This window comes from Leptonychotes weddellii, chromosome 9 (genome assembly GCF_054177405.1).
Source record: "Leptonychotes weddellii isolate Sample4059 chromosome 9, ASM5417740v2, whole genome shotgun sequence".
Classification (NCBI taxonomy): domain Eukaryota; kingdom Metazoa; phylum Chordata; class Mammalia; order Carnivora; family Phocidae; genus Leptonychotes; species Leptonychotes weddellii.
Window position 1 is genome coordinate 21,108,231 of NC_138377.1, and position 27,391 is coordinate 21,135,621.

The 27,391-nt window shown below is 43.7% G+C and overlaps 1 protein-coding gene and 1 long non-coding RNA gene across 10 annotated transcripts in view; both read right to left on the reverse strand.

Moving 5' to 3' along the window:
• LOC145723383 (uncharacterized) lies at positions 1-24,627 on the reverse strand. Its single transcript, XR_014148331.1, has 2 exons — positions 24,560-24,627; positions 1-103 (listed from the first exon to the last, which is right to left on the reverse strand). It is a non-coding gene; the product is annotated as an uncharacterized LOC145723383 (long non-coding RNA).
• NRXN3 (neurexin 3) overlaps positions 1-27,391 on the reverse strand; it is a 1,456,830-nt gene that overhangs the window by 1,102,887 nt on the left and 326,552 nt on the right. The window lies entirely within an intron of this gene.

Below are 27,391 nucleotides of genomic sequence, written 5' to 3' on the forward strand. Positions count from 1 at the left end.
TTTTTTTTTAATGTTTTATTTATTTATTCATGAAAGTCAGAGAGAGAGAGGCAGAGGCAGAGGGAGAAGCAGGCTCCCAAGGAGCAGGGAGCCCGATGCGGGACTCGATCCCAGGACCCCGGGATCATGACCTGAGCCGAAGGCAGATGCTTAACCGTCTGAGCCACCCAGGCGCCCGACAATACTGTATATTTATTTATTTTGTTGATTGCCTATCACTCTCCATTAGAATATAAGCTCTCGGAGGGAAGGAATTTTTGTTTTATCCACTGCTACGTTCCCAGCACTTATAATAATCCCAGCACATAGTAAGGGTCTGATGAATTATTTGTTCAGTGAATGAATGAATCACTTCGCATGAATGAACTTCTTAGAATCTCGAGGTGAAGTGTTCCAGCCAAAAATTTCATCCCATTAAAACCATATGATTTTCTGAATCCCAAGTTATTAGTGACCTACAAAATGGGCTCTTTAAGAAAACTACATCATGGGGCATCTGGGTGCCTCAGTCAGTTAAGCACCTAAGTCTTGATTTTAGCTCAGGTCACAATCTCAGGGTCATGAGATCGAGCCCTGCATCTGGCTCTGCCCTCAGCAGGGAGTCTGCTTGGGATTCTCTCTGTCCCTCTCCCTCTGCTCCCAACCTCCCTGCACACACACGCTCTCACAAGCGTGCACACACTCTCTCTAAAATAAATAAATAAATCTTAAAAAAAAAAAAAAAAGAAAGCTGCATCATTTAGGTACTCATTTTTCATCTCCCATTTCATGTTCATTCTTTAAAACCTTCAATTACACCCCCATACCTCTGTTGCGTGTCTGTTATATCACTGCCCCATATCACTCATTGATCACCAACTCCCAATTCCCATATTTCCTGGAAATTTTCACCAACCTCCTTCTACACAGTTCCTAAAGCAACATAGAAGTGTTTACTCATGATCTAGTACGTGTTCATCACTGGACTAGGGAGGGACAAAGAAGAAAAAAAAATAGCCTGTGATAACAAAAGTGTACAATATAGTTGGAAGAAAAGAAAACCTTGGATGTGACATCATCTGGAAGGTCTGCTATAATTTCAAACTTGCTATGCCCAAAACTGAACTTACTATATGTCTGCCAGACCATCTTCCCTAGCATTTTCCTATGAAAATGGCATGTCATCAATGACATTAATTATACTAAAAGCACAAGTCATCATTTATTAAATAACATTTTACCAATGATCACATTATCATAGCAATCACAGAAAAGGTAAATCATGAATTTTTACCAAAAAAGAAATCAAAAAGTGTTTTCTATGTTTAAGAAATAAGGTGAGTGTGTGTGAGTGTGTGTGTGTGTGTGTGTGTGTGTGTGAAGGTTGAAATAAATTAATTTGTTTTTGGTGAATAAACATAAAATAATGGCAAACTGCAGAAGATCGTTCATGGCAAACAGTTACTAAGCACCTAAGGTTGAAGGAATTTCAGAGCAATGAGGGAGATGAAGCTTGAGCTGCACCACTGGATGCCTAGCATGGTGCAGAAAGTTACAGAAGATACTCCCTTGCTGTCCCTTCATCCCCCCACTTTCCCTCCCCCACCTCTGAGGGCTGGGTGGCCACAGGAAACCATTTCTACTATTTCAAGAAATAGCATTCTTCCTATCAAAAAGGCATTTTAAAAATAAACCTACGTTATTTACTGTAAAGAACTGTTCTTTATACTAAAAAAAAAGTCTTCCCTACATTTTGAAATTAAAATGTGTCTTTTATGATAAGTAGCAATAAGAGTTGCTGAAATATTTCTTTAAAAGTGATCCATGTTCAGGGCGCCTGGGTGGCTCAGTCGGTTAAGCGTCTGCCTTCGGTTCAGGTCATGGTCCCAGGGTCCTGGGATCGAGCCCCACATCAGGCTCCCTGCTCCGCGGGGAGCCTGCTTCTCCCTCTCCCTCTGCTGCTTCTCCCTCTCGCTCTGCTGCTCCCCCTGCTTGTGCTCTCTCTCTGTCAAATAAATAAATAAAATCTTTAAAAAAAAAAAAAAAGTGATCCATGTTGGTCACCATGATTGATTTAAATATATTATTTTGAAACTCAAAAGTTAGACAATCACTACTCTCAACTACCCTCCTCCAACAGGGGAATTGTGACCACAGGAAACGGTATCTACTAATAATGATCTTGGGATGTGGGTGCACAAGTGCCTGTCACCGAGTCCTGACACATTACATCATTAAATGTAGAGAGACAAATCAGAATAGCATCCAAGCAGCAATATGCCTTCTAGGAAGACTGGAAGTCTCCACAGTCTAAAATAATCATGTAAAGCTCTTCGAGTGGTCTGATCCAGAAAAGGGTTGGTTTCAGATCTAGATACAGACGACTGCCCCTCATGGCCTCTGAGGGTGGAGCACACAAGAGATCTCCCTCTGTAACCAGCCAGGGCCTTGGCATCTCGACACCCTGAAGGTGGGCAGGCTCTATAGACCAGACTACCTAGTGGCCAGGAGAAAGCCTGCCACCTTACACATGTGCGGCTCTCTGGCACACAGAAGAGCAAGCTTGGGGGGTGGGGGGTGCGGGAGAGGGAGCCTGGAACTGAAAAGACAAAATGAGAGAAGCGACAGGAAAGGAGTGCAGTCAGGCAGCTCAGCATCCTGTCGGTAGAAACGCCAGATGTGAACTGTAATTACGTTTCCCCCCAACTCTGTTGGTGTTTTACAAACCAGGACTGACACTTGAACAAAGAGCCTTGAAAAAGCGGGCGGGAGCTAGCTATGTAAATAGCCAGTGCTTTGGATCTACCCAAAGCCTTTTTCAAAGAGTGGAGAAGACAGTGGTGGCAGCCTCCCAATAAACACACCGCAAGGAGCAGGTGCATATATGTCTGGCAGTGTATAAACTCATCCAGCAATAAGGAACACTTAATTGTGAACCCTTCGACTCACAGGGCTGGGGAGGTACTAACTCAGTGGGATATTTGTTAGTGAGAGGAAGGAAAAGAGGAGGTTTATAAAAGCAGCCAGGAGCCCACGGCATATACCCTGTTCTAGCAGACTTAATCACACGGTTCACCTGGGCCCCTGAGGAATCTCAAAACCAAGATGCACTTTGTGTTGTGTAACTGCGTATTTGTACAAGATCATGTGGGATTTCTCCCACTATTTTCAACAACAAAATCAAAAGAAATGGTATTCTTAAATAACTATCAATGCCTAACCTCTAGTAAAGGCTCAGTTTGGAGAGCTGAGAAGACTTGAAATGGAGAAAACCATAGCCAAGCTATACTCCAAACACAGTCCTATTCAAGAACCTCTCATCTTGTTTCCCCACCAATTTGGGGGTACCTACATTGCCAACAAATTGGAGACTTACCCCCAAAAGGCAACTAATGCTGCGCACAAAACTGAAAATTTGGTTTTGTCGTCTAAGTTCAAATATAAAATCAGGTCCCCAATCATCAAACTTTGTCAGTTTTACCTCCTAAATCATTTCCTCCTCTGTCCTCTCATCTCTATCCTCAATTCCTCAGATAACACCTCCTCATTGGTCTTCCTGCCTTGGGTCACTCCTCCTCTAATCCATGCCCCAGGCAGTGGCCAGTTATCTTTAAAAGTTTGTGATATGTCACTTTACTGCTCTAAAAACCATCATTTCTGGGCCAGGTGGAAAAGGATGTGATGGAAGAGCTTGAGAAGCATACATGGAAGACGAGCAGAAATGTCAGAAGGCTGCCAACAGCAAAGGTGACATCCCAGGGACAGGGTCCTTGGCTCCTGGCACCGCCACCCCTGGCCCCAGATGTGGTGCTACCCCCCCACCCCACCCCTGCCATCAGCAGAGTGAACGCTTCCATCTGTGGAGCCTGGCTCACGTGGTTTTCTAAGGCTGGGGAAAGTGAGACTAGGCTTCTGGGCTTCGGTAATAAAAGGAGGGTCCTGTCTTCCTTTCAGAATCACACGGGTGAATTCCACAAACACAGAAAGGGGGCTAAACTACTGGGCAGCTTCAAAAAAATCACAAATACAATCATCTAATCGAACTGAGTTACTCTTTGCCTATTGCTCAGAACACAGCGAGCACAGCAAGAATCCACGCCCCCTCATCTCTGTTCCTCAGCCCTCGGCACAGCATTTGACCAGACAGAGAAACGAAGACCCACTGTCTCTTTCTGCCAGGGTTCTGAAAGATAGAATACTGGTGGGATGCTGCTGGAAAACTGCCTGGCCACCCAGAGTTGCATAATGGGCTTAAACTTAGAACTAAAATGAACCTGACAGAATTCCCTATATTTCCCATCTGAGCTTCAAGCTAAACCCTAAAAAGCTCTACAGCTTAAAAAACTCCAAACCAGTAGAATGGTGCCAAGAAAAATCATTCTGCCATATGCCAGGTGTTCTACATATAGTAACTCATTTAATGTTGATAAACATTGTTATGGATAAAATGCCTGTATCCCCCCCAACCCAAATTCCTATGTTGAAATCCCAACTCTCAACATGATGGTAGTAGGAGGTGGGACTTTCGGGAAGTAATCAGGTCACAAAAGTAAGCTCTCATGAATGGGATAGTGTCTTATAAGAAGGGACATAAAAGAAATGATTTTTCTCTCAGCAATGTGAAGACACCATATCTGCCAGCACCCTGAACTTGGGCTTCCCAGCCTCCAGAACTCTGAGAAATACACATCTATTGTTGAAGCCACCAAGTCTGTCAAACTCAATATGAGCGTAAGATGAACCCTTTGAAATAGGTGCTGTCATCATTTTCAGATGAGGAAACCTACCCATGTGGAAATGGAGAATGGGCTCTTGCCCTCTGGACAATGGCTTCTGAAAGTGTGGTCCCTGGATATCAACATCTCCTGAGAAACTGTTAGAACTGCAAAGTCATGGGACTCAACCCACAACAGACCTGCGAAACCAGAATCTCTAAGGGAGCGCCCAGCAATCTAAAGTTTAATAAGCTCTGCTGGTGTTTCTGATGCCCACAAAAGTTTAACAACCTCTTCTCTATAGCAGTGTTTCCAGAAGTATGGTACACCTTCCCTCAAGGGCATGACACATTTGCCACATGGACGAACTTTTTTTTTTTTTTTTTTAATTTAGCTGTTAGGAATCCATTTTAATATATATTGGGTAAAAAAAAAAAAAAAACACCTGGCTCACACACTGAACCCATAATTTCATACGCACACTGCTTAAGAAGATGCCAAAACTACTTAAGTCAAACAGGACAATCAGAATAAAGAAAATCAATACCTTTGTAAAAAGTAGCAGTAAAAATAGTGAACCACCTGATCTAGAAATTACTGAAGTTTGAGATACACATCACCACTCCAGTCCCAGCTGTAAACTAACGATGAGCAGATGAGCCCCACTTCTCACTAGGCTTCTTCCAGGGTCCACTACCCTTTCCAAAAATCACCTCTACTTGAAACCTAAACTTAAACCCTTTTGATGTTAATTAAAATTAAGAGGGAGAGAAATTTGGAGTTCCATCTTCCTGGACAGAATGAGACCTTGAGAACCCAGAGAGAAAGGGACAAGGGAGGAGAAAACACTAAAAAAGTGGAAAAGGGCTCAGAATTGGGAAGCGGCAGGTCATGAAGGCAAAGTACACCGTCTTCCCCAATTATTGGTCTGGTGTCACTCACCACCATCCCTGGGTATTTATTGGCAAAAAGATGTTCAATCTGGCAAGGTTAAAATGGGAAGGGCAGTGAGGCCCCATATCATAATTTTTCTGCTCCTACTATTACTACTACTACTACTAATACTTGCTTACTATTATTATTTTTCATAATAATGCCATTTAAACCCCACTCAATAAGAGGTTTAACAAGCCCATTAAGAACAGGAAACCTATTTCCTTCCTGGCACTGTTTATGCACATCACCAGGAGACACTTGCTGGCTGGGGGAGCCCCATTAGCTCTAACCAAGAGTCTTGGCAGGAGCTCATGAAAGGAAAATAAATCCCTCAAGTAGAATCACTGAGTGGTCAGGGAGGTCATTGCTCCTGTCTGGCTGGGCTGTACTCTAGGCTGAGGATCCAGAAATGCCCCAGGATCACTCTATGGTCATACTGGAGACAGGGATCCTCCTGCGCTTCTAGCTTCTGAAGCCAACTGGGCACAGTCTACCAGTACGACCAGCTCTGGGGAAAGCTGAGAGGTGCTAAAGGCCAGTTTCTTATGTACCTTCCTATCCACTGTTCCCCCGTAATAGACCACATTCCCCACTCTCTCCTGGCTCTTCATACTCTTTTTCTGCCTCCTGGTAACTCAGGACCCTCGCTCTATGATGGCTTCTTTTGAGCCAGGAGACCACTACTAGACCCATGCTTCCACAGCCCCCTTCGGACTCAACTTCCCTCTGTGGCCTTCCCTTGAGAAAGGATTGTGTGTAGCTAATCCAGGAAGCAAAGTCACCGGCAGTGTTTAAGGATCATCCATGGTGGAAGGCCACAATATCACAATGTCCGACCCAGGTAAGGAGAAGCCAGAAGTCACCTCTCCCAGGAGCTCAAAGGATCCAAAGCAATGAATCCCCCTAGTGGATAGATTCCGTAGAGATTTTGGTACAAGGGGGACTCTCTGAATCTTTCTGCCCGCCCTCAAGCCAAATCACACAGGAGCCACAGACAGAGCGGGCTTGGTCAGCCTGAAGGCTGGTTTCCTGGTCCAGAGCTCAGCACCTCCCACTCCCAGTGAGGCTTTTTGCCCAGTAGAGGGCAGCAGCCGTCAGAGGCTGGAGCCACTGGCGAGCAACCATCTCAAGCTCGGGGCAAAAAGAAGGCAAGGAAGCGAGGGAAGGAAGGAAGGGAGGAAGGAGGAGAGCTTGCCACTCGATCGGTTTGCCTGTCAGCTCGCACCTCTGGGGGAGGCTGGTTTTCCAGCCAGTGCTCCCCACAACCCAACACTTTCTGGCTAGTTGGCCTCACCCCCAAATGGCCAGTCTGGAAGGCTTTTTGGGTTATTAATCTGGCCCAGTGAGCACCAACATACTTAAACCTCTTGGCTTTCCCTTACTCAGTGGCTGATACCACATAGAAAACTAGAAGAAAAAGGAAAGGAGGGAAAAGTCCCAAGGACATTTCAGTTAGAGGTAGTTCTGCCTTCACAGCCGATACTTTGTGCATCAGCTTCCTTTTACTGGCAGCGACATTTACATGAAAACAGGGCTGAGGATAGTAGACTCCCTGGGCGGAAGGTCACTGTTTGTCCTTGCCAGGCTGTGGCCAAAGCTGGCTGAAGAGCAACATCAGTCAGGGGCATCTGGTTTTTAGACCGTCCTTTGAGAGGAAGCAGGCTTAGCAGAGGCTCCAGGGATTACTCTGGAGTGGTGAGCACCACCAGCAAGCTAGATACAACTCATCATCCAAGACCTGAAAAGTCTTCACAGAGGCAGAACTTTCAAGGAGTGGAGGTGGCAAAATCTGAGTGTTCTGAAATGTTTAAGGGACAGAACCTGCTGAAATGCAAAATGTGCAAGGTCAGCTTTCTGCCATACACTTAGCTTCCTGTCTTCCCTGACCTAACAGTGGTGGCTAAACATCCAGATGTGATTGCTAGGCTATTGATAAGGGAACGGAAGGCAAGCTGAGGACAAAGCAGAAGCTGACTCCCCACAAACCACAACCTCCCCCCCCCAGATGGGATATATGAGACATTTCTCAGGCACTCCTGGCTGCCCTAAAGCTAAGGAAAGGAAAAACAAATACTTAACTAATAGTGATCCCAATCCTACAAGACTCCTCCTTCAGTTTCCAAATGTTTTAGCAATCTACAATGAACAAAGCATCTCTATCAATGGCTTAGCTTCCAGAAGGGAATGTAGATACAATTAAATGTCCTGATAACCCGTAACCCATTGACAGATACTTGAAGCCGGCAGAGTGTACTGTTCCTCCAGGAAGCTCCCAACTATCATCATGTTAATGTCTTGCTAGAGGGAAAAACAACCTCAACCTGACAATGGCAAAGCTGCCAGTATCCTGTGAGTCTTCTTTAACGTATGAAAATCCTTTTGAAACCTCCCTTTTCCTTACCTCCACCAACCCCATAGTATATAATCAGCCACCCCTTTCTGCCCACTGGTCCTGTCCCCATGCTTTAATAAACCACCTTTTTGCACCAAAGATGTCTCAAGAATTCCTTCTTGGTCGCCGACTCTGGACCTCACCCCACAGAACTTCACCTATATTCCAAAACCCCGTCACTACAATCCTTCTTCCAGCTTCACCTACCTGTGGATCAGGGTCCAGGCCATATGGAATCCCGAACTCCTCAGCAGGTCGACTATATAATGCAGGAAGGCCGCAGTCTGGACCTAGCGCAGACCCATGTACAGAGTAAGCCCTCAATAAATATTAGCTGATGTTTACAAGGTGCTGCCTATGCTTTCTGACATCCATCTCGTGTTTTACTATATCCAAAGTTCTTTTACGTTTATTATATAAAAGCACATAGACAGCCACCATTCAATCTAGTTTCTAGATGGGGAAATGGAGGTAAAAAGAGATTAACCAAATGTTAAATGGGAGAGACAAACTGAAACTGGGTGTGAGGCTCTACTTTTAGTCCGCTATGAACTTGAACTTGAAATCATGGCCTAATAGGCTGATCCTCCTTTGCTCTAACCATCAAGACACCATGATTGTCAAATACTGGATGTGGCAAAGGCCCAATGATTTCAAAATTCTCTCACACTAGGAACATTCCCCACCTGAACCATCAGTTTCAGGGAATCAGGCCGGGGCAAGAGCCCTCACTTCTAGGAAATCCAAGTAGTAGAGCTCTGCTTATAGGGGAAACAGTAAGATGAGAGACCCTGTTTTGTGCAAGTTTATGACTTCCAAATGGAGTCGACTAGCCACCAAAAGGCAGGCTTCTTTGGACCCGGGCTGCACTGACTCCTTGATCTGTCCACTTAATGACTATTAACTGAGCACCTTCTATGTTGAAAGAACTATCTTGAGGACTCTGAGGGAAGATGAAATAAGCACAAGGCAAAGTTATCCCTGCCTGTAAGGCACTTACAGTCTATTTGGGTAGACACCATATGGACATTCAAAATAGCATGGGATAGTACATGCCAAATGCCAAATGAGCAGTGATGATAATGAGCATTTTAAAACTTCAGAACAGAGCAGCACCAAGTGCTAAGGAAGTCAAAGAAGCCTGAACAGAGGAAGTGGATCCTAATCTGAGCCCGTAAGTGAGGGCAAGAATCAGAAATATGGATAAGAGATGTGGTGGAAGGATTCTCAATATGGGGCCTGTGGGGGGGGGGGAGTGGGGGTATGGTGCAGATATTGACTGAGACCCCATCACTACCACCAACCCCACGTGCCAAGCATCGTGCTAGCCTGCATAAGGTTTGGGTAGAGGAAAGTGCAAAATCTACTAGGGAGGCAGTGAAGACAACAGCCCAGTGAACAAGTGGATATAAGTGATGAGGGAGCAGAAGGCTAGCTGAGGACGAAGCACAAGCTGACACCCTGCAACCTTCCACCCCCACTCCTGGGTGGGAATGTGCGATATTCTTCCAGGAAGCTCCCAATTATCTTCATGTTAATGCCTTGCTAGAGGGAAAACCACCTTAAATTGACAATGGCAAGGCCTCCAGTATTCTGAGGGTCCTACTTACCATATGAAAGTCCTTTTGGACACCTCCCTTTTTCCTTACCTCTCCCAACTCCCAAGTATATAATCAGCCACCCCTCGCAACCCCAGTGCAGCAGCTCTTTCTGCCCACGGGTCCTGTCCCCGTGCTCTAATAAAACCACAATTTTGGACCAAAGACGTCTCAAGAATTCTTTCTTGGTGGTTGGCTCTGGACCTCAACCCACCGAAGCTCACCTATATTCCAAAACCACATCATAAGGACCAGTAACAAGTGAGCTGAGACATGAATATCAGGCCAAGGAATGGAGACTTGATTCCAAGGAGGAAACATGTAAATGCAAGTTTCTCAACCATTATGCCTCCTGGAGGTGGGGTTGGTGCTCCACTGAGAGATGAAAATGGCCCACAGGTGGGCAGAAGCAGTGGCGCCTGGTAAAATACTTGAGACATAGTGATTCTGATTTCATGCAAACATTCCCCCAAACAAAAGAAGGAACAAGGAATGGGTGAAGTAGGAGCCCAGTTGTCTCTAGGTAGAAACCATGCTAGGAGCCATTCATGAACCTCCATGAAGAAGACTGGGAGGCCATTCTCAACAGAGCCAAGCTTCATAACCTTCACGCTAAGGCAGGCACGGGAGGAGGGCGACCAAGGAGGGCGGAGACAAAAGATGTTCACTTAAATCAGCCAGTCACGGGCATCCCACCCAGAATTCACTTCTTCTATTATTGTTTTATTATTATTATAAGGGAGAAACTGCTATTCACTAGGCCTTTCTTCCCTCCCCTCCCCGCAAGGATTTAAAATGCTGCTGTAACAGTAAATATCACCTCTGGCATATTTGTCCTGGAAGAAAAGAGTATGATTTGGAATACCTAACTGAAATGTGCTCCAGTAGATAAGGCAGCTGCAGAGACTGACATTTAAAGGTAGGAGACACTACGGAAGACATGAAATATTACTGTTGCTGCCTCAAAGGCAAACGCCACTCTCACAGAATGGAGGCGCTCCAGCTCTGCCTCCCCCTTCCATCCCCGCAGGGCCCCACTCCCCAGATCTCTGCTATAGGGTTCTAAGCTATCCCCAGCTCTGCCTTTAGCACCCCACCCTGCGGCCATTGAGAATACCAAGGGACACGTGTAAAAGAATGTCCTCATTCTAGTTCTCTTTTGCTCCTACGTACCCATCTCAAAATCCTAGGTCTTATTTCTTGATAACGTGTTCACATGGAGGTGAAGAGGCCAGACATGAGAGGAAAGGAAAAGATCTTGTCAGGACATCTCAATAGGTCTCATTTAAAAACTGCTTTATGCCACTTTGGAAGAAACATGGTAAGAGAACAAAGGTTATCTGTGCTTAAGGCCAGCAAGCCCTGTCCATTGCTAATTGGATATCATTACTTTTTTTTTTTTTTAAAAGATTTTATTTATTTGACAGAGAGAGACACAGCGAGAGAGGGAACAGAAGCAGAGGGAGGGGGAGAGGGAGAAACAGGCTTCCCGCTGAGCAGAGAGCCTGATGCGGGGCTCGATCCCAAGACCCTGGGATCATGACCTGAGCTGAAGGCAGCCGCTTAACGACTGAGCCACCCAGGTGCCCTGGATATCATTACTTCTCAGAGGAGGTTCATTCACCACTCATTCTCTTCACCTAAGCTCCAGAATAAAGACTAACTTAACCAGCTAACAATCAGACCCAGTTCAAGTTACAGTAAGCACATTTTCATCAAAACTATTTTCATCATGTCTCTATCCATCTAAGTGGCTGGTTTCCAAAGGTGGGCCCCCAGTGAACCATGACTCCTAGTATTTATGCCTTTCTGTAGTCTCCTCATCCTAAATACAGGCTGGCCCTGTCACTCACTTTTAATTAACAGAATATGGTGGAAATGGCACTGAGTGACTCCTGAAGTTAAGTCATAAGAGATCTTGTAGTTTCTATCTGGCTTTCTGAGAATATTTGCTCTTAAGATCCCCCCACTTGGAACCCAGCCACCATGCTGTACGAAGCCTAGATCACATGGAGAGGTCACATGTAGGTTCTCTCCAGCTACGCTGTCTCATCAACTGCTCTCTACATATGTGAACAAGATATCTTTGATGCCCCCGCTGATCAAGATATCAGATAGTTGATATCACATAAAGTAGAAAAAAAAACCTTCAACTGATCACAGTCAATCCACAGAATTGTGATAGGTAATATAAAGTTTTAATCCACTAAGTTTTGGAGCAGTTTGTTTTATTACAATAGGTAATCAGAGAGAAATTAATTTAAGTACAGAGTTGCCAAAACAAAACCCCATTGTTACTAGCGTTCAACATGTAATGTGAGAAATAAACCTATGCTGTTTTAAGGCACCCAGATTTAAGGCTTAATTTGTTGCTACAGTATAATGAGGTCTATGCTGCCTAATATAATCACCATAATGGAAAAGAAGCATCCTGAGAAAGCGTAACTCTGATATGTATTTAATCTTTTAGGGACCCGTCTCTGTAACTGAAGTCCTGAACCTTAAATGCAACCACGCTTCAGAGTAACTCAGGAACTGACCGGATGAGATTTACAAGAATCACTTATTACTCCTTCAAGCCAGAAGTTGTACGGAGCTTCCTCCAAGAGCTTACTAAAGCCTCTTTTCCCCATCATTCCAACATAAGGGTCTCCAGACCTGCGTGCATTCCAAGAGCTTTGGTATAAAGAGAAATTCTGGGTGGGGAAGCCAACTACACCAAAGCCTGTACTTCGGATGCTGAATGATTCAACACAGATGGCTACAATGACCCAGCTCACTCCTAATAACCCCCTCCGCACGGACTGCCCGAGAGGCCAGCGGGCTCGTGAGGGGTCACATCTTGGAAAAGCCAGTGAGTACCTCACCCTGAGGGAAAGGTTATGCCGTCTGTATCTCCAACAATAATTTAATTAGAAAGCCCTGCTGTTTGTTAAATAAACACTCATGCATTATGAAACACATCATCCACTCTGCCCAGCAAGGTTGGGACCTGAGTCCCTGGCTGAGAGAAAAGGGTTTGCTATTTCTAGGAACTTCCCAAGCCCGGCCAGGATGTTACCAAAGAAGACAATGAGTCCTCTCTGGCATAATTTTCAGTTGTCAATTTGGGGGGGGGGGGAGGGGCAGGAATCCTATACCTTCAAAAGTCTGATTTTACCAGAGCAGTTTCATATAGTTCATCTATCCCAATGTAAATAGGTACATCTAGTTACAGTTGGGGGGAAATCTTCCACAAAAGAGAAGACCGACTGAATCACCCCTATTTGAATAGATAAGGATCACCGGTGGCTTGCTGCTCCTAGCTCCAACCTACCCTCTCCCAGACAATGGGCTTTTACGGGCTGGCTAGCTTCCAGACTTCAGACAATTCATTCTAAGAAACACTTACTAAGGGTCTTGCTACAAACAAAGCATTGCAGGACATGCAAAAGTGAGGAAGTAAAACATAGTTTACAACCCAGAAGATGCTCACTGCCGACAAGGACACAAATAACTACTGAGCAAAGCCAATGTTAGATACTGTAAGAAACCCAGAAACCAAGTGCTAGGGAGGACTTAGAGAAAAAACTGCTGCTCTCCTGCCCCTATATGCATCCAATGCGCATCCCGACCTATCTCCAGCTGCCTCATTGGCATGCTCAAATGTCCCAAACTTGTAGAAGGCTTTTACTTAGATACCGTCTTGTATATGTCCAATGGCAACCATGACAAAGGTGGATAATGTTCCACCCAGACAAGCCCATCGTACTGGCTCCTGTACCATATTCTGTGGGTGAAGGTCACGAGCACTGGGAGCCGCAGTAGACAAACCTGTCCTGTTGCAGCACATGGGCACTCCTGGCTGGCGGACGAGACGCAGACACCGAAGGACCAGGACCTTGGGGAGCCGGCGCCGCGAGAGGGGCACGTGGACCTGCCAGCCCAGGTGAGTGCGAGCCTCCACACGCACATGCGCCCACCTCGCCCGCAGGTGAGAAGGCCCAGCTGTGGGAGGACTTCGGTGCACCTCCACGCCCTCCCCCCCACCCCGCCGCACCCCTCCCACTTCCGTCTGTTCCTGCCACTGCGTCTGGAACATTGCTCCGCTGCGGAGCCCCAAGCGCCCGGAAGTCAGACACTCCAGCTAGCTGGTGGAGGCGCTGCTCTTTGCTAACCCGGTCAGACTAGGAGGCCCTGCGGAGGACCGCTCCGCCGCGGTGCTACCCTCGGGGCCCTGACGCCCCTCCAGATCGGTCCTTCTGCGACAGAGTTGCCCTCCGCCCAGGGCAGCACTGCGCGTCTCCATGACCTCCCTGTCCGCCAACGGGGTCCCTCCGAGCGAGACCTTCCTGCAAAGGGCTGGCCGAGCCGAGGGCTTGTGAGGGTGCCGGTGGGCTGGCCCTGAAGCCGGCGAGACCTGCGATGTAGTGGCCGCTGGCCCGCAGGCCCCAGGAGCTGGTGCTGTCCTGGAGGGGCCGCGGGAGGAGCAGGAGTTCCCCACACTGTGGCACCCCGGTCGCCTGGAGCCAGGCCATCTTGGAAGAGCTTTTACCTGGGCGCCCGCTGCCTCCGGCGCGAACACCGGGATGCATCTGCTGCTTTCTGTGCCTTCATTCTTGGATACATTTGATATTTTCACATAAATCCACTTATATTGCTCAAAGAGCATCGCTTGTAATAAAGGGTTAATGAAGGGGGGAAAAGGTGAATAATCCCAAATACTGTCAAGAATGTGGCACTTTGGAACTTTTTCTTGTGCATGGCTGGTGGGAGTTTAAACTGGTACAGCCCTTCTGGAAAGCAATCTGGAAGCTTTGGGTGTAATTAAGCATGCATACGCCCTATAACCCAGCAACATCACTCCTGGGAATATATTCCCAAGAAGTTCTCACTCAGCACCATGTACCACGTTGTTGGTAAGAGCAGAGTTCCAACAGTAGAGTAACAGCTGTGGAAGATAGGATGAAGGCATATAATGGAATGCCGTGCAGCAGTTGCAAAGGAGAAACTGAATGTATACATAGCAACATGAAAAAGGATCTTGAAAACGCAGTACTGAAGGAAAAAAAAAACATATCGAGAGATGCAGCACACTGCATTAATATAAATTTAAAGTGCATAACAAAATTATATGACATCTTACAAAGATATATGCATATACATCCTTATATATGTTTATATATTCTTGTATGCCCCTGACATAAATATAGGGGCATACAAGAATATATAAGCATATACAAGGATATACAAGCAAATCTATGTATTTATTTGTAATGGGTGTCCCATTACACAGGGAAGGAGACTAGGAAGTGTGATTAGGGGTGAAGGAGAAAAATAAATAAACCCAGGGAGGCCTTGTACTACTGGTGATGATGTGTTGCAAACTGAAAGCTTTTATTCAACTCTTTACCTGAGGTCGAAAGGAGAAAAAGCGTTTTACTTGATGGGGGCAAAATATGAGATTTGTGTCCGAACTGAATTCATATATATAGTGTGGTGTAGTGGGTTAGGAGGACAGGCATTGATGTCAGAAAGACTTGGTTTTGAATTAGAGCCCTATTGCTTATTAACCATGTCTGCAAGGATTAAGAAGAGATAATGTATGTAAAGCACTCAGCACAGCGCCTGCTGCAAAGCAAGCAATGAGTAAATGGTAGCTATTCATAATAGATAATATCATTTATCATTTTTTTCATCTTCCTCCTACTTTATCCACACACCTTGAAACATTTTACATGGTAAGAAAATCATCATAAGCTTCTTATTGGCTTATGGTTTATACTCTCCCTACATCCAAGAGATTGGGAGGAATTATATATGATTAATCAATAAGGAAAACAGAACAATCAGCGATAAAAAAAAAATAGAGCAGATGTCCTCGAAAGGAAGCAGAACAAGTAAATATCAGCAGGTACCTGAACAGAGCTGGTGACTGCAGCTGGGCACAGAAGTTGTCCTGAGACCCACGGAAATGGAAGTGGAAAGGGAACTATATGGGCTTCATAGCTTTAATTTCATGGCAAGTAAAGCTGACAAAATCCTGTGCAGCAACACACTCTGTTTACATACTCTACCACTTGATTTTCATGTTGGGACTATTGGATAACATGGAACACAATACTGGCAGCAAGTTTGACGAAGACCCAGAAGGTCTATCTAAACAGGTGACGTATCATGCACTGAGGGCTGGACGTGAAATTGTTAGGAAGGAGGAAGGGGGTGCTCAAGTCATATGTTTGGGTCTCTTGCTTTCTGATTAAAAAAAAAGCTAAGCCCGGGAGAAGAACTTGATGACTCAGGAGGAAATTCTGGTTAACACGACTGTTAGTCTTTCTCATAGTATCAAAGTCAAGCTTCCAAGCTCTGGAGCTTGGGTTCACATTCTGCTGTGCCATGTACTAGCTCTGTGAGCTTGGGGAACTAACTTAACCTCTGTGTGCCTCGGTTTTCTCATCTGTAAAAGGGGGTGATGGTACCCATATCATAGAGTTGTTCTGAGGATTAAATGAGTATTCTTAAGGTCCTTTCATGCTGGCTACACAGTAAGCACTACATGAGTTTTATAAGCATGTGTAAAATAAATGAAAAAATAAATATCAGATGCCATAAGCAAGCGTCTGACAGGTGCTGGATTGCAGGAGATTCTGACTGAATTATCTAACAAGTAGCTGGAGTGAGGATCCTCTTTGATGCTTTAAGTACCAGCTGTGAGGCAGGCAAAGATGTCTCCTGTGAACAGTTAGATGCTGAGCTTATATTCTCACACAGATAAAATATACTCTTTTTTTGCCAGGCACTGGAGGGACATGTTAAAACACAGCCATAACTGGGGCGCCTGGGTGGCTCAACCAGTTAAGCATCTGATACTTGATCTCAACTAAGGTCTTGATCTCAGGGTTGTGAACCCCAGCCCTGCATTGAGCTCCACTACTTAAAAAAAAAAAAAAAAAAGTCACAGCAACAACAGTAATCCTATAGGTGTCATAACAGCTGAAGGCCACTTGGTACCTGGCTTTGTGCCAGGACTTTCATGCATCTTAGTTCTCATCCTCAAAACAAAGGAGGCACTATCATTAGCCCCATTTTACAAATTAGAACACTAAAGCTCAGAGAGGTTGAATGACTGGTTCAAGGCCACCCAGCTCGTTAAATGCCAGAGTCACTTTGGTTCAAACCCTGTGCTCTTTCCACTAAATTATACTGTCCCTTCCTTATCCAATTAAATGGGGAAGGGCGAGAGTACTAAAATGGGAGATGTCCTAGATGTCTTTTCTTGCCATCATCTGCTAGGGAGAAACCCAATGACCACAGTTCTACTCCTTGAGGGAGGGTCTTTGAAAATAAATATCAGGCATTTGTTAACACAGAGAAGCTTAAAGTTGACATATTCCTTTTTTTTTCCTAGTGCAACCAGCATTATGAGCGGCATTGATATGCAAGGCACACTCCCTTGGCAAAGAATCTTCAGAGAGCGTATTAGAATGCAGGTAGGTAGAAGCAATGTTGTTTTAGCAATAACCCTGAGCCTAATCTAATTTAAATTTCTAGTAAATCTTTGGCAAAATTTCAGTATGTGAATTATTATTTAGTAACACATTACATGTGATATGCCTCACGACTGATCATGACACATCAGCATGTCCCAGCACTAAGGTTGATATCTGCTAATTTAAGAAGCTCCATTAAGGTCCACCCTCACACATCTCCTCTAGAGTCAGTAAAATGTAATGCCTGATATTACACCTTTTGAGATTTGGCTGTTTTTAAGAACTGTGGAGTGTTGAGAGCTCTGGATTAAAATGGAAATGCCATCTATGCTATTATTATTTAACAAAGAATAATTTCCAATTTAACCAGCCTCTTGGCATTCATCACAGAATAGACGTATGGATGAGGGGTGCCAGGAAGCCTGGGCAGGCTGAAGAATAAGGAGAACCCACGGAAACCATCAATTCCTTTGCATTCTCCTTGGAAAATGGCCTATACCGACCTAGTCAGCGTCAGTCTGGACTAGAGGAAAGTTTCCAGCCAGTGGGAGCAGGGCTGGCCCCTAAGGGTACACACATGGGAGCTTTCCCTTTGGGAAGGGAAACTAGAGTTCCCCACAAACAGGCTCCCAATCTCTCAGCATCATCAAAATTTAACAGCTTTCCATAGAAGCCAATTGCATTATTCATTTTGTTAAGACAACCTCCAAACTGAAACAACAAAAGAATAATTAAAGACATAACCTCTTCTGTTTTCTTCTTAGAAGACATGTTTGTTTTGCTTGCACAATGTTGTTGGAAAGAATATTCTTCTCTTTCTCAACAATATTCCATCATTGGTTCTTACGATATTTTGAGTTTATATTTTAGCTACATAATATCTACTTTATAGCTATAATATGTATGTACATATAAATACATATATGCACATACAAAGAGAAATAATCATCATGTTCCATATAAAGGTGGGGCATTTGAAGCTCAGCCAGATAAAGTGATTTGTCTGGTGACCACAAGGCATGGTGACTATCCAAGTCAAGGGTTCTCTCCTCTGAGCCACACATCTTTGGAGTGGGGCAGCTGTGTGACATTTCTCACTCTCCCCTGCACCCTGTTGTACTAGTGGAGATGCTGAGGGATGGTATGACTGTGTTTGCATGGCAAACAACAACAAAAATAAACTAGAACCGAAGACCTGGGCTCTGGATCCCTTCTTAGTTGTAAACCTTCAGAAAGTCACCAATCCACTGCATAACTCAATTTTCCCATGTATTAAAGGCTGATCTTAAAAACTTTGCCCTGCCCAATATATAAGGACATTGCCACAAAATTATAAATTAAAGCTTTTTAAAAGTTGATCCTTACAGTGCTATTTATTATGTGCTTAGTATGCAGGCACAGTACTAACCTCTTCTTATCTATTATCTCATTAACCGTCACAGTGGTCCTTGAAGTGGATGCCATTAGGGTTCCCTTTGTATAGATGAGGAAACAGAGACACAGAGCAGGTGACTGCCCAAGACAACCCAAGTTGGTGAGTGGCAAAGTTGAGGGGTGAGCTGCAATTGGGCTGCAGAGCCCGTGATCTTGACTGTTCTATGCTGCATATATAAGGGACCACATAAGGGATCTGAAAGCTCAAATTAATGGCTTTGGTGGATGACTGGAAGGTGAGATCCAGAGACATATCAAGTGGAATATCTCCCCCAGAAAATGGAGGTCCAAGACCCATTCCAAGTCTGAAAAATACTGGAAGACACTCCTCTGAACCAGCCTTCTTGCTGATCTCAGAAAACTGGCTCACAAAGGCTAAAATGTCAGCATTCAATGCCCACCCCCCCACCTCGGGTTCAGGCTCCTGGTGCTCTGAGCATCCTGTAGGTGAAAACGACTAACAATCCAAGATGATGCTTGAGACCTGGAATCACAGACTAGCAGCCGGAGCGGCTGCTGCCAGGTGTAGCCAATTTGCAGGGTTCTCCGTGTAGAAGGTTTTGTTTGACAAAGCACATAGATGTCATGAAGACATCTTTTCTTTTCTTTTCCTTTGAAGGCTAGATTCTGGAGCCTCCGTCCTAAATAGAGCCCCCTCTAGCCTGTCTGAGCCAGAAGCAGCCTGTTTCTGGCTGTGCCTCTCTGCTGGTGGGCCAGGGAAGGCGGCAGTGAGCCCGAGGAGCCAGGAGGAAGGGGGCCCAGCAGAAGGTTCCAGCTCCAGCTCACCCACAAGTAACCACACACCCAGTGGCACCTCGCTTGCTCGTGACTGCCAAGCTGAGTAAGTTCAACGTATTCTCCCTCCTTTCTTTGTGTGTGAGCAGCTTGGTCGTCCTCCTAATAAGCCCTCCATTAATTAGGAGGAGGTGTTCATGTGCCAACAAAATTAGCAGTTTCAGTATCTCCCTAAAGTGTGAGTGTTTCAAAGGAAATGAAGGCTCGGTCACTCCCTGGTTATTTTTACTCTCTGCCACCCACCTGCCTTTTGGGCAATCTGTTCCCATCAGAATATACCCTTCATCTCCCTCGACACGCTCTTCTCTCCCTGCCTTTCTGGTTCTTTTTAAAAATTGTTATGTCTTTTCCCTCCGCTTTTCAAACTTGATAAATCCCAAGTAGGCTGTATTTATCCTTAACCCCCACCACCAGCATTAGTGCCTGGTAGAGAGTTAATAAGCCAGTTGCTGTGGGCACAGCTAACTTGGGGAGTTAGCTGTTCCGTGAGTTTAAAGATAAAACTAAATGGGCGATGAAGAAAGAAAAAGAGCAAGATTTAGATACACTGGGGGTGGGGGCTGGGGAGAAGTAGAAATATAGAACTTGTGACAAAGCAGCTCGGCTCCCTGGACTTAGCAAAATTGGAACATCTTTACCATGAAATCACCAGTGTTCCTCCTCCTCAAAGAATAAGCACCACTGTCAAGCCTCCCATGGATGAATGGCCTCCCTGGATTCTTGCTGATAGAAACCTTTCCTGCAAGTCTGAAAAGAGAGGGGCGGATGGAGCAAGGGCCTCCCAGTAGGAGAAGAACAAAGCTTCTGGGGCTAAGGTTTGGAGGCAAACACAATCTGGGGGTCCCTGAAAAGAGTGGGTCTTAAAATCAGCGAGGACGGTAGCAGGGCTCACCAGTGAGTGCTCAGGTGTTTCAAGGAGCAAATAAAATGTGGCCCAGACAGCCACAACTTCACATTCTTCATTCTCAGGGCTCCTGACACTGGCTGCTAGCAATTCTATATTAGATGCCTGGTACATTATGGTTGAAATGAATCCAAGACCCCTCAATACCTATTTGGGATCTGAAAACATAGATAAGGGATGGGGTAAATGAGCCAGACTTATAAAGAGTAGACTAAAGCAAAAACAAAACCAGAAAACTCTGCCTACAGACATTTTACAGTCTATGTGGTTAAAAATAATAATAGGATTTACACCACTGGGTTGTTGCAGAGATAAATTGAAATAGTCCTAAGAAATAAATTCACAATAAGAGTTGTTTATTTTATTTCCTGACTTCTTGCAAGTTGCTGGGACTTCTTAGGGGCAGTGAGTGGGGGTTCTGAGTGGAGAGGGTGATGCTAACTAGCCCTTCTCCCTTTCTAAGATGTGCTACAAGGCCCCTTTCTTCCATCATCATCCTGTGTGTGTAGAGGTAATCAGGATTCTGTACTATTTACCCGGGGAAGGAAGAAAAGAAACAATTGTCACTGCCTACTATGTGACCAATCTGTGGCTTGCTGCTTGTTATTTGAGGAAGGTATTATTTTCCACATCTGAGAGATATTACTTAGGCTGTGGATGTTTTAGTAGCTCAGCCAAGATGATTCTGTTAGCAAGTGGTGGAATGAGGACTGGAATCCAAGCCTTCCTGAATTAAAATAAATATATTCTGGGACACCACACACATTACCATGCCAAGTCCCAATATTGACCTACTGATCCTGTATCATTGGGGCAGGGCCTGGCTTTTTAAATGCTGCCCAGGGTTTCATGACCAACTCACCATGTCTGAGAACCTCTGAACTACTTGATCTCTAAGGGCACCTCCAGCCCTAATATTCTATAATGAGAAGAAAATGTTACTCTCTTAGCAGCTGTATGAATTTTTCTTTATTTCTTAGGGAGAGTCTTGCCCTTGGTAAAACACAAAGATGCTTTGATGAGCCCACTCACAGAAAAGGGAAATGTGGGAGCTCTAGGGAGGAATGAGGGGGGAGTGAAAGGGGGCAGAGAAAGGGGGAAGATAAAAGGGGAGAAGAAGGATAGAAGAAGAAAAGAGGGGAGGAAGAAAGAGGGACAGGGAGAAGGAGGGGGTAAATGGAAAATGGAAGAGACTGAGCATGGAACTTCTGGTAGAAATCAGTAAGAAGGCCAAGTTCTGCATTTGGATTAGAAAGAGGGCATACACAGAAGGGGGAGAAAATAAACTGGAGCTGGGTTTTAACTTTATAGGTCCATTCATAAACAGGAATAAAGCAAGTCTCAATCCTTCAGCTAAAGCCAAAAAAAGGCTTAGACTGGCCCTTCTCTGGTGACATGGGGCCCTACATTCATGTCTATTGCTCTGTAGCTTTGATGATGAGAGCCTCATCAACTGAGTGCTATGTGCCATGCATGTATGAGCTCGCAATAAATTCTTTCATCTCATCTTTAACCACCTATGAGAGTTTCTATATAACCCTTATTATATGGATAGAGAAATTGAGGAAAACAGAGGTTGAAAACTTGGACAAGGTCATTGACACGTAATTAGTGTCATGCCCAGAGTTTGAACCCAACCAATCAGACCCTGTAACCTTCATGCTCTAGTGTTACACTGCATTGACTCCTAAAGGTTTTACATCTCTTATCTCATTTGTTATACTTATAAGAGTGACTATATAGATATGTATTTCTGTCCTCATTTAACAGATGAGGACACTGAAGCTCAGAGAGGTTACATGAACTACTTACGGTGACATAGTTGGTACATAGGTAGAACTTAGATTTGTCCCTCACTCTCCGAATCCAGATGTCCTGTGCACCTTCCAGTCTAATTCCCATGCCATGCAAGGTTGTCCTCAGGCATACCAGCCAGGACTCCCAGTCCCTTCTTTGGAGCAAGTTGAACCTTACTAGTAATGGCCTACTCACCCAAATATCTTCCCTACTGATGTCTATCTGAAATTCTGGCATGAGTTCTTTGGTTTTGTTTTGTGTGTGTGTGTGTGTGTTTTTAATTTAACTGACACTCTGGTTTTCTTTTCAAACACAATTGCCATCAAAAAGAGTAGTCATTTGAACTTCCCTAATAAGCAACTGTGAGTGACTTTAGTAGGTAGTCTCCTTTTGGACACCAACACAGAAGCCGCACCAAGGTTGCACAAAGGGGGAGATGTCGGGGAGAAACCAAGGGAAAGACAGGTCGTGGTGGTAGCAGCTTGCAGGACCAACTCTGTCTTCTCCTTTAGAAAGCCTCTTTAGTAAGTCAAAGCATTCCTAGAGGTTCTTATTTGACTAATTGTCCAACCGGGAGACTGAGGGTGATAAGATGGGGGCAGTGGGAGCAGCTTGATGTTCAAACAAGATCAAAATGAACAGATGAAAGACAAGGATGCAAGGCCCAGGATGCAAGGAAGGCATGTACTGCAGTCTAAAAGTTCACCCAGCATTCTACTCCACATCCTCATCAGAGACAAGAGCTGAGAGGTTAATGGAATTGGAAGAGAAAAGGTAAAATTAGACAGCAGATTATGAAAAGATATGACCAACATCACTAACAAAGCGTTGTTTAGTTCATTCATACATTTATTCATTTATTCAGAAAATACTCACTAGGGTCACCTGTGTACCATTCACTGTCCTAGAAGCTGAGCACACTGATGAGTCATTGACAGTCTAATGGAGACAGCAGAGAAATGAACAGATAATTATCTGAATCAGTGTGGCAAGGCTGATGCACACAGGCTGTGGGTGGCAATTTTGAAGGGGACAGCTAACATACACCGGGAATATGGGCTCAGGAAGGGCTCCACAGAGGAAATGACACATGAGCTAAAGCTTAAAAAATAAGGGCTAGCAAGTAGACAGAGGAAGAAGGAGGAAAGGCATCCTGGAGAAAGGGAATAGCAATGGCAAAGGCATAAAGATGAGAACTCAAAGTAGTTATGTTTGGATGAACAAAGACCTACTTAACTAGATATAAGACAGGGTCCCGGATACTGTGTAGAGTTGAAACAGTGAAAAAGGCAAAGCATCCTCTTGGTAAGAGGACAGAACTAGATTGGACCTGTTTTCTCTGACCAAAAAATTAAGATCTATTACAGTTTACCAAAAAAAAAAAAACTGACCCTCAAATCTTTTTCTTGAGGAATCACTCTTATTCTACTGAGTCTAGTGGAGTTCCTAAGAGGCTTCTACCTCCCTACCCCAGGGGTGGGAAATCATCCAAACTAGGGCAATGAGATGCTCCTTCTCTGGAATTTGAACCTTGAAAATAAAAATGGTTAATTATTGACAGAAAGATTTTGATATTATACCCTTAGCTTATAGTTCTGTCCAGCTGACCAAATTATCTTATTCAGTCACCAAGTTTTTAACCAGAGTTGCTTAAATTTCTTGATATGCAATCATAGCATCAGCAAAAAGAGATACTTTAACTCTACTTTTCTGATGTTCATACCAGTTACTTTATTTTCTTGTTTTATTACCTTGGAGGTTGTAGCAAATGTAATGTTTATTATTGGTAACACGGGCATCCCTGAATACTTTCTGATTTTAACTGAAGGGATTCCCATGTTTGTTGAATCTGCTGCTGTTTTTAGTAAATAATCTTTATGTATCTAAGCAATCATCTTTTATTTCCATTTTACCTAGATTTTATTAAGAATGGCTGCTGACTGGATGTTATACACAACTAATAAGTTGAACACCACATCAAAAATGGATGATGTACTATATGTTGGCTAATTGAACATAAAAAAAAAAAAAGGAATGGCTACTGAAAGTTATCAATTCTATTTCAGCCTGTATTAATATGATCACTTTTTCTTTTTTAATTAGTTAATAAAAAAGACTATATTGATACTTTTCTTCATATTGATAGCATATAAAATAAATACACAAAATCAATACCTTTTTCTAGAAAAGTAGAATAGAAATAAGAAAAACATTTTATTCACAACATCAATAAAAACTTCAAAATATTTATGAATACATTCAACTAAAAATGCAGAGGGCAACACAAAGAAAAGTAAAATATCTTACTAGAAAATATAAAATAATATCTGAATGAAGACAAAAGTATACTACGTTTTAAATGGGAATATTTAACATGAACAGGCCAATTGTCCCAAAATTGATACATTAATTTAATGCAGTTTCAATGAGAATCCCATCATATATTTTATTTTTTTTTAAATGTTTTATTTATTTATTCATGAGAGCCAGAGAGAGAGAGAGAGAGGCAGAGGGAGAAGCAGGCTCCCAGATGCCGGGACTCGATCCCAGAACCCTGGGATCATGACCTGAGCCGAAGGCAGACGCTTAACCATTTGAGCCACCCAGGCGCCCCCCATCATATATTTTAATTGAATAAAATGAACATAAATTCTATATGGATGAATGAATGCCTGAAAATAGTCAACAAATTAATGATAAAAGAAGGAGGGAGGACTGGACTCCATAGATGTCAGCTATGATACAGCTACTATAATCAAATCAATAAAGAATGATTATAGGAATAGAAGAACGGCTCAGGGAACAGAATAGAGAATCTAGAAATAGATTCTGGTCTGTATGAGAATTTAGTAAAAGACAATAATGCAATTCAGTGAGAAAGAATGGATTATTTAACAAATAGTCCTGGCTCACTAGGTAAGCCAAGCAAGAAGCACTATAGCCAGAATATGGACTTCCGAGCCAGATTCCCTGGGTTTAAATCCCAGTTTTACCACTCTACCTTTGTATGACCTTTGAACTAGTTACTCAGCTTGTCTGTGCCTCATTTTGCCTCATCTGAAAAATGTGTGTAACAAAATCTGTGTCTTGGAGTTGTGAGGAACAAGAGTGAAATTGGTTATACATGTAAAGTGTAACAGGGCAGCACACAGTAAACCCTCAATAAAGTATTAGCTATCATTATAATTAGCATAGAAGGAAATTCATGTGGACCGCCAGCTTACACTAAACACAAAAATTTTCAGGTGGATTAAGATTTAAATGTAAAAATTAAAACCAATTTTTAAAAAAAATTTTGACAATCTAAATAATCATGTCTTTTAGAGATGAGGATGGAGGAAACATTGTCTACCAAGACTAGAAACCCAGAATCTGTAAAATTTTAAAGTAACATGTTTGATGGAAAAATATACCCTCAACAAAATAAACAAGTATTAGACTTGGGAAAGACAAGAAAAGACAAATATCTCCACTGAAGAAATGAGCAAAAGCCATGAATAGTCCCTTCGCAGAAGTGCTCAGCTGGATGACCCACCAACAAATGCAAAAATGCTCTGATGCACAGATAGTCTAAGAAATGCAATTAAAATAACAAAGAGATGTCATTTGACACTCCTCAGCCTGGCACAATTAAAAAGAGCAATAGCCCTATTCCTATTAGCGATGTGCACCTCCACTGCCTGAGGAAATACTTGTGAAGTAATATGATGGCATCTATTTATATGTAAAATACACATCCCCTCCTATTCATCAATACCACTCCCAGACTACATCACAGACATAAAAGCAAGAGTGAAAATGCACAGGGACAATTATTGCAACGTTCTGTGTGGTAGAATAAAAAGCTGGAGATAAAATTATAATCAATAGAGGAAAGGCCACATATATGATACATCCTCACAGTGGAATATTATGCACCCCTTAAAAAGAGTCAATTAAAGCTCTGTTTTTGACATGGATCTCCATGAGGTAAAGTTAAGCAAGAAAAAAAAAATGTGTAAAGAGAAGCACAGGACTGATCTCAAAACAAATGTTTGCTTTGCCATTCTTTAAACCATATAAATATATGATAAGCTCCTTTGTATTTATTTTATATTTTACAATAAAATTTTCTCTAACAAGAAAAGATGTAAAATAAACATATGATATCCCATTTTACAAAACACTACACTGAAAAATGTGTGTATCTGTCTATCTGTACAAATTATGTGAGTAAAGAGAAAACTGTGGCAGGATATATAATAGGTTATTAACATGATCTATCCTGGAATGGAGTTAGGGGACTACTATAGGCAAAAGGCAGAAAAGGGGGAAATCAAATGGAAATGGAAAGAAAAGAGTACACTTAGAAAAATATTAACTACATCATTACATTTATACATTTATGTACAATTGTGTGTGTGTGTTTATGCATAAGGTAAATTAAGAGATAGGATTTGAAAGAAAACGAGAAGAATAGAGGGACAGGTGAAAGGAAGGAAGAAAACAGTTGAAGTTCATTTCCATCTAGTCTCTAGTGTCTCGGTCTATTCCCTGTTGCATTGGGTTCTGTTGCTTGCAACCAGAAGGGACTTAACTAATGCAGGTAGGAATATCTTGCAAGCTTAGTTTCAGAGACCTTCCTTCATGTGCTTTCTTGACTCCAGAGCACAAGCTATCCATTAGCAGTGCAGCCTATTGCTCTGACGTGTCCTGGTTCTCCCAGAAGGTCCACCTTCCTTCTAAGTTTTACAAGAAAAGAACCAGTTCATGGGTATCACCAGGGTTAAATTACATCTGTAGCAATGCCAATAAATTGACATCGAAAGCTATCATTAAGAAGAAAACAATAGGGGGTGGAGCAAGATGGCGGAGGAGTAGGAGACCTGGATTTCGTCTCCTCTCAGGAATTCAGCTGGATAGGGATCAAACCATTCTGAACACCTACAAACTCAATAGGAGATTGAAGAAAAGAAGAGCAACAATTCTCTCATCAGAAAAGTGACCACTTTCTGGAAGGTAGGATGTGCGGAGAAGTGAATCCGAGGCGATATTCGGGAGGATAGACGGCGGGGGAGGGTCCTCCGTTGGCCGCTTCTGGCAAGTGATAGAACCACGGAGCACAAAATCGGAACTTTTAAAAGTCTGCTCCGCTGAGGGACGTCACTCTGGTGGCTAAGCGGGGGGTGGAACCCTCCGGGACAGTGTGGTCTCAGGACCCTCGGGGTCACAGAAAGACTGGGGGTGCCTGAGTGCAGCAGAGCTCCCAGGTAATGGAGCAGGGAAGCCGGCTGCAGAGGCGGAGCCCAGGCGCAGGCTCTTAGCTCGGGGTTGCCATAAACCTGATCCGCGGCACAGTCGGGCCACTGCTCCTCCAGCAGGGACCCAACAAG